We start from the raw sequence: 7,920 nt of genomic DNA, 5'->3' as shown, positions 1-7,920 counted from the left end.
AAGCTGTCACCTGGTGAGAAATTTGCTGTACTCGAGGATTTGCAAGGCAATGCCAAGTCATCCCTTGAAGAAGCCTTAACTCACACCTTTAATGGTTGATATGGCTAGAACAATTTTGAGAGATTCTGACAAACACCAAAAAAAAGTGTGTTGCATGTCAGTGGTTTTTCTTTTTCTTTTTCCCCAACCTTGTTTTTGTTTTAGTCTATTCTTTACAGTTCATTTTTGGTGCTTGACCCTGGTGCCATTTAATTCTCTGGGGCCAGTCCCTTGTACTGTTAGGTAACAAATAATGGAAAAAAATTTCCTTCTTTGTATGCTACCATTTTTGTTGTATGGAATACAATTTTTTTCTCCTTCTCTGTGGCAAGAACAAGGTGTCCCCATTTATGTGTGGGATTGATTTTAATTGAATGTTGTTATGACCTTTGGTTGTAAGCTTCAAGCTTGTTCACATCAATACAACAATAAAGTTACAAGCCATGATTTTTAAATTAGTTACATGCTTATTGTAATGTTTATTGAGAAGATTGTGCATTAAAATATGCAACTAAACAAACAAATTTAAGGGAAAATATTTCATGGAATAGCTTCATATGAAAAACCATTATATGTAAATCAAATTTAGCTAGCTAACTTAAGAGTTCAAACTTGTTATGCATCATAGTAATAATAATATACAAAATTATTGCTAAAGTAGAAATGGTAGAGCCTCTTAGTGTCATCATCCTTTACCATGTCTTCCCTCCTTTTGATTGAAGAAGTCCATGCATGCGACCTAGATATATAATAATCTTACATAATACAGTTCCATATTTCCATGCATAAACCATTAAAATAGTTGGTTGACATCTCTAATAATATATATTTTGGTTGTAATTTTTGTTACAAGGAGAAGTTACAAAATGTAACATAAATAATCAATCACAGAGTAACACGTCAGCAACTAAAAAAAAAATTGTTTTTGTCATTTTTATGTGAGTCTCCCCCTCCTGAAAAACATCAACAAATGCTTGAATGGAGAGATTGTATGAAGAGGAAAGACCATGAACTCAAATAGTTACAAACTTAAAATTCACTCGGCTTTACTGCTACTAATAATAATAATAATACACTGAGTGGATACAAGATCCAAAATGATACAGGTTAAATAAAAGCAGCAATAAGATAAAAATCATCTAAAACTCTAAGTTAACATTCAGATATCAATGAAAACCTTCTCTGCAGCTGCTATTGTCTTTTCTATGTCATCAGGGCTATGCGCCAAGCTGGTGAACCCAGCCTGAAACTGTGAAGGAGCCAAATAGACACCTTCTGCTAACATTCCCCAATAGAACTTTGCAAACTTGGTCGTATCACTCTTCTTGGCATCTGCAAAATTGTAAACAGGTCCTTCTGTGAAGAAAAACCCGAACATCCCACTTATATGCCCACCACATATAGCATGGCCTGCCTTCTTCCCGGCTTCAACGATGCCGCGAACAAGCTCACCTGTAATTTTATCCAAATATTCATAAGTTCCTGCCTCCTTAATGCACTTCAGAGTGTCTGTACCTGCAGTCATAGCCAAAGGGTTCCCACTCAAGGTCCCGGCTTGGTACATCGGTCCAGCAGGTGCCACCATCTCCATAATATCCATCCTCCCTCCATAAGATCCTACAGGCAGACCCCCCACCAATGATCTTTCCTAGTGTTGTTAAATCAGTATTTATGCCAAAATATTCTTGAGCGCCACCATATGCCAAACGGAATCCAGTCATAACCTCATCAAAGATTAGAAGGGAATTGTTCTCCTTGGTGATTTTGCGCAGGAAACTAAGAAAATCAGATTTAGGGGGAATGAAACCAGAGTTTCCAACAACAGGCTTGAGCATGACTGCAGCTATCTCTCCCTTGTTATCCTCAAAGAGTTTATCAACGGCTGAGAAGTCATTGAAGGGGGCTGTAAGAGTTTCATAAGTAGAACCTTTAGGGACACCAGGGAAGTCAGGAAGTCCTAAAGTCGCAACTCCACTACCTGCCTTAACAAGAAAAGGATCTGCGTGGCCATGATAACATCCTTCAAATTTGATGATCTTCTCATTTTCGGTATAAGCTCGAGCCAGACGGATTACACCCATTCTCAACTCCCATAAACCATTTCTTCCTAATCTCTTCTGACTCAGCCTTCCAAAACAGTACCCCATTGATGCAAGTTTTGTGATTTATTCCTAATTGTAAGACTTATGGGGAACAGACTTACTGTAAATTGTCAACTGCTAAGAGATTGTTCACATGATTAATATACTTACAGCAACAACATTTACAAGGGAAGTCTTTCCAGCATCTGGAGTCCTATCAGAGATAGCTCCATTTTCTGCTTGAAGAATAGGCTGCAATCATATACATAATAACATAGTAAGCTCAAGCATTTCAGATAAAGTGATCCACTATTAGAGTTCAAATTAGATGATGCATCATACTAAAATATGAATCAAGTTAAACAGGTTTATTGAAAACAAAAGGCATTGCAACAAATAACATGCGAATAAATGGACGCTTTAAAACAAATTTAGAAGTGCTATGTAAGGATCAAAAGGATGATCACCAATGCTGTGTCAATTATAAAGTCTAGTGTCTTTGTTAATCCCTACATGTATACATATATATAGCAATATTAGTCAACATTCAATTTTGACAAAATAAATAAACATGAAATAGGTGATGCTTTTTTAATTTGTTATGCTTACTTTCATTTGGTCTTGATCAGATGAAATTACATAGTTATATGGACTAAGCAAATTGAGGGCTTCATCTTCCTTAGATATGCTGGTGCTAAAAACTGTATTCTTTCAAGATAAGGTTTAGAGATCTCAATCAGAATCTAATTGGGTTGACTAAATTAGAAAGATATGAGAAAACGCTATATTATGAGGAAGAGAAGAATGGTACATTAGGGTCTGAATGGTATAAACAAACTCAAATTCATTAACCTTGATTTCAAATTTATACCCTCCAAAAAGATAGAGAATGAACTATGAAGTGTTGTTTAGTAGTGTTTACCTCTGGAAGTATTTACGAGAGCGAAGAAGCTCTGTTCAAGGTCAGGGATGAAATCACCTTGCTTCTTTGACAAGAAGAGCTTGATGCAACGGTAGCTCTCAAACATGGTTCGAACCTCATCTTTGTTCCTCTGCTTGGTGACGACCTCATCCTGTGACAGAGCCGGAGGAGGAGGAGTAGGCGGACGAGCTAGGGTTTGAGGAGATTGTGGCGGCGGTGCTAGCGGCGGTGGTGTGGCAGTGGGATTCCGGGAGAGTGTCGTACTTTCGCTTCTTCAATGGCTGCTCGGCAGACGCCATTAGTTATGGTTAGTGCCGCTGATATCGGTGCTGTAGTTTTATAAAATCGCGAAGGTAGACGAAGGCGACGAAGACGGTGGTAGAGAAATGCACATTAGGGTTCGAAAGGGAACGACGCGAGCAACACATAGAAGAGCCGGGAAGGGGTGTGACGGGGCAATGGAAGTTCAGTGCAATGGAGGTTTGGTGCGGCGGCAGTGCAAGGCTGAGAAGCGATGCTCTGTGACGCACAGTGAGAGAGATCGAGCAGAGAGAGAGATAGGATAGGAAGAGGAGAGAAGAAGATGAAGAAGGTTAAACCTTCAGAGGCGTGATGAAGATCAATTTTGGTTCTTTGTTTTTTTAATATGTTTAAGGTAGATGAAGAATAATTTTTATTTTTTGTTTTTTTAATATGTTTTTATTTTGTTGTTTAAATTATTTAAATTTATAGTATTAGGATTAATTGAATTCTAAATTTTGATTAATTTAAAAGGGTATTTTTGTCTAATCATATAAAGGAAGGATGTTTAAGTCTTTTTATAAAATTAAATAAATAAATATTTTTTATTTTTATTTAATTAAAAGGGTGTTTTAGTAAAAGTGGTGATATACTATATATTTAAAAAAGAAAAAATTAAATGCTGATATGAAAAATAAATTTCACATGTCTTATTGTTATTTGTCCATATTTTAAACGTATCAGTACGTATTAATTTATCAACGTACCATAATAAACACCTAAAAAAAATACCCAACATAAATATTTATTGGTTAATTAAATTGGAAATCATTTTTAATATGACGCATAGATGGGTGCAATGCAGCAAAATAATAGTGGTGATGTGAATTGCACCACTATGGGTAATAGAAATTTGGATATTGGTGTGTATAGTAGGGTGCAGAAAAATAATTAAAAATCAGACTTTGTAAATTTTGTTTTTCGAAAATTAAAAATTTTAAAATATATTTTAAATTGAAATGAATTCTCCAATTACAGTTTTTTTTAAATTAAAAATTCTGAAATTAAAATTGGACATTCTAATTCTTATTTATAGAAAATTAAAAATTTTAAAATATTTTTTAAATTGATATTAGAGCCTCCAATTTTGATTTTTTAAAAACAATTTCCATATTTTTTTAAAAAAAAAAACATATTTAAAAATTTCACATTATTTTAACCCATATTAAAATTTTTTAACCTTAATTAAACATTACTAACTACATTCACCTAAAAGTTTTACCAACTAGCCTTTTCTAACCCTAATAATACTATTAACGAATGTGGATCCCACCTACATTTAGGTATTGAGCAGTGGGACCTGAAGGCATTGACTGTGGATGCAATTCACACGATTTCACATTCACTGATGCAGGCATGCAGCTTTAATTTTTACTGCTCTCTCTACATGTTTTTTTCGCCCCAATGAATGACATGATTTTATCACATGGTACATTGTCCTGAAGAGAGAAAAACTTTTACCAAAAGGGATAGTGTGTGGTTCATCCGTTCATTATTTTGTTTCTCTGCTTCTTCACTTTTCCCATTAGGAAGAGCAAAAGATGTCTCCCTCGGTTACTTTATGTCTAGAGCAAGCAAAGTTTTTTTCTCTAAACGCATCAGAACCTAAAGTGAATGAATTTCAAACTACGTGGAACATTATGGCTGAATTTCAAATTTCAAACTTAAATTTCATTGACAAAACAGCATAAAATTGCCATAACTAAGCAAAACATGTAACAGAATAATGATTAAAATATATATGTCCTATTAATTAAGAGGGTATGAATTTCTGTTGTAAGAACCGATTTTTTATAAAACGATTTTTCGGATTTTCTGTGATTGAAATTTACGAAAACTATGAAACACAGTTTACTTTGTTTTAACGAGGTAGAGTCATCTCAAAAATAAAATAAAATAAAATAAAAATTATTTTTTATATAAGACAAAAAATACTTTTTATTGATAACATTTAATTATCAGTCCAAATTCATTCAATAAAAAACTTTTTGATTTGTTTAATTTCACTAAAACATTTTAGAGATATTTTGGAAATGAGATAATTTATGATATTAGTATTATTTATACTAGTATAATTATTTTTTTGATATGATATAATAAAAATAAGTGATCAAATAATTACCACTCTTGGCAATTATTATCATTTAAGATTTAGTTTTAGTCATATATTTCACCACTCTTATATTCATTTTCCTTTTCTAATATATTTATCATTATAAGTTAATTCATCATGTGATGAATTAACTTGGAGAACCAAAAAAATTAAGGTTAATGAAATTAAAATCTTATCCAAGCCTCTCCCTTAATGTTCGACCACTTCACCTCCTCTAAATCCATCACATGTAAAAATTCACATATTTCGTCATTAAAAAAGGAAAAGTGAGATAATATCAAATAAGAAAAAAAAAATAGAAAATTAATTTTTCATCATTATCTCTCCTTACTGCAAAGTTGATTCTTTCCCTTTTTACCACCCTCATTTTTATCATCATCACAAAATACTACTAATACCTAAGAGTGGAAAAACAAAAGAAAAAAAGAGGAAAAGAGAGATAGACAAAACTAGAAGGAAAAAAAAAAAAAAAAAAAAAAGGTAGGAAGCTTTGTATTCATTAAAGTTCATCTTCAACCTTCATAAGACTAGGACCTCTTCTCAAGAAACCAACCTAGCCAAATGTCACTACTAGAAACAGGCTTTTTTGGACAAAAATTTCAAACGAAATTTATTCCATTTGAATAACTTTTTTATTTTGGACAAATTTAAAATAAATGTTGAATAATTTTTAGTGGAGATATTGAAATAATATATTCTGTCCTAAATTTGTCTAAATTTTGTCCTAAATTTTGGCGCCAAATTTTTTTTAGATGGCGCCAAAATTTTTATACAGATTAGCAACACATTTTGGACAAAAACTATAATTCGTCCGTATTCCATCCAATAACTTCAGACAGATTTAGGACGCATTTTGTAAAATGTTAATTCTATCCCAAATTTGTCTATAATTTGTTTTAAATACTTTTACTATAACTAACCCTTCGAAGTAGACAAAATTTTTCCCACAAATTTGAGACAAAAATAGCATCATTTGTAAATTCCGTTTGAAAGTTCATCAATTTTCAAACAAATTTCAAATATTTATTAAAAATTTTTAAAATTTAGTATAAAAATATTATTTATATTTTAAATTAGTATATGATTTGTCTCAAATACTTTTACTATTCCGAAATAAAGTTTTTTTTCCTAAAATAACCTTAATTATATATAACTTTTAAAAAGGTACAGTTTTCGTTTGCACCTTTCAACTCCAAAGCTTCTGGATCAAAATATGAAATAATCATCATACCAATTAACATCTTATTTATTATTATACGTATTTTTTAAAATTGGATTAATAGGTACGTTAGTGCTTATTTATGCAGGCTTTTTTATATAAATTAGTAAATAAAAAAATTAATTCCCATAATACGCATGCAGAAAAAGCTTTACAAAAATGCGCAGGGCCATTGTTCGCAAAGCACCCACGAAATGGATTTAGCCGTCATCTCAGGAGGGGCACACACGAACTTCTGGTGGGAGAAGCCATTTTGTGCCTGACACCAACGAAATTGGTACTTTTGGAGGGGTTACTATGAAATTTAGTTGGTTTATTTTTAAAATATATTTTTAAATATTTTTAAAAATAAAAAAATCATTTAATTTTTTATTAAGTTAATAATTTATTTTTATATAATATCAAATATGAAATAAATTACAATCTTAAAATAATTAATTGAATCATTATAGATCAACCATTAAAATATAAGACTAGTAAATTAATCTATTATTCACCATAACTCTTTTAATTCAGGTAGTACGTACTCAGTACTAAATAAAAAAATTTAACAAATATACTTATTCAATCCTAAATTTTAGAACTAAATTGACTATATTAGTTTTTTTTCTATCATTGTATATTATGTTTGACTTTTTTTAGTTAAACTTGGGAGACTCTATCTTTTTATTTTTTTTATATACTCTATCTTCTTTTTTCTATATTTTTTTTATTTTTATTATATTTAATATTAAATTTCTCATACAAATTTTTATATACCATCTTATATTTAATTTTGATTTTTTTTGTTACCTCATATTATTTTTTAATTTATTCTTTTAATTATTTACGTTATAATAATTCAAATTTTAATTTTTTAACAAATTTAAGATAAAGTGTGTCAAAGAATTACATATATAAAAATCTTAAAAATAAATTAGAAGAGTGCTAGGGGTCAGCAGATTTTGTGATTTGTAGCCATCAATTAGCCATCAGTAGTGTTTTTAATAGTGTGAGATTACATCTAATGGTGGACAATTACTCATTTTTCCTTTAATGGTTAAATGCTGGCCAAATTTTAATAAAATTGCTGGCTTCTAGACTTTCTCAATAAATTATATCCAATCTTCTAAAAAAAATAGTAAAAATAAAATATAATAAAAAAATCACGTAAAATAAAAAAGTCATATACTTTTTCATAAGATTGTAGTATATTAAAAATTTAAAAAAATACAAATAAATACATTACTTAGTGCACTTTTTCATA

At 30.8% G+C, this 7,920-nt stretch overlaps 1 pseudogene; it reads right to left on the bottom strand.

The window, feature by feature from the left end:
• Positions 1-1,198: 1,198 nt before the first annotated feature.
• On the bottom strand, positions 1,199-2,186 carry LOC107646924 (glutamate-1-semialdehyde 2,1-aminomutase, chloroplastic pseudogene; annotated as a pseudogene).
• Between the last annotated feature and the right edge of the window lie 5,734 nt (positions 2,187-7,920).

The sequence above is a fragment of the Arachis ipaensis genome, chromosome B6 (assembly GCF_059453495.1).
Source record: "Arachis ipaensis isolate K30076 ecotype BB chromosome B6, ASM5945349v1, whole genome shotgun sequence".
In the NCBI taxonomy this organism is placed as follows: domain Eukaryota; kingdom Viridiplantae; phylum Streptophyta; class Magnoliopsida; order Fabales; family Fabaceae; genus Arachis; species Arachis ipaensis.
The sequence above is the reverse complement of the archived record's forward strand: the minus strand, read 5'-3'. Positions and strand labels throughout refer to the sequence as shown.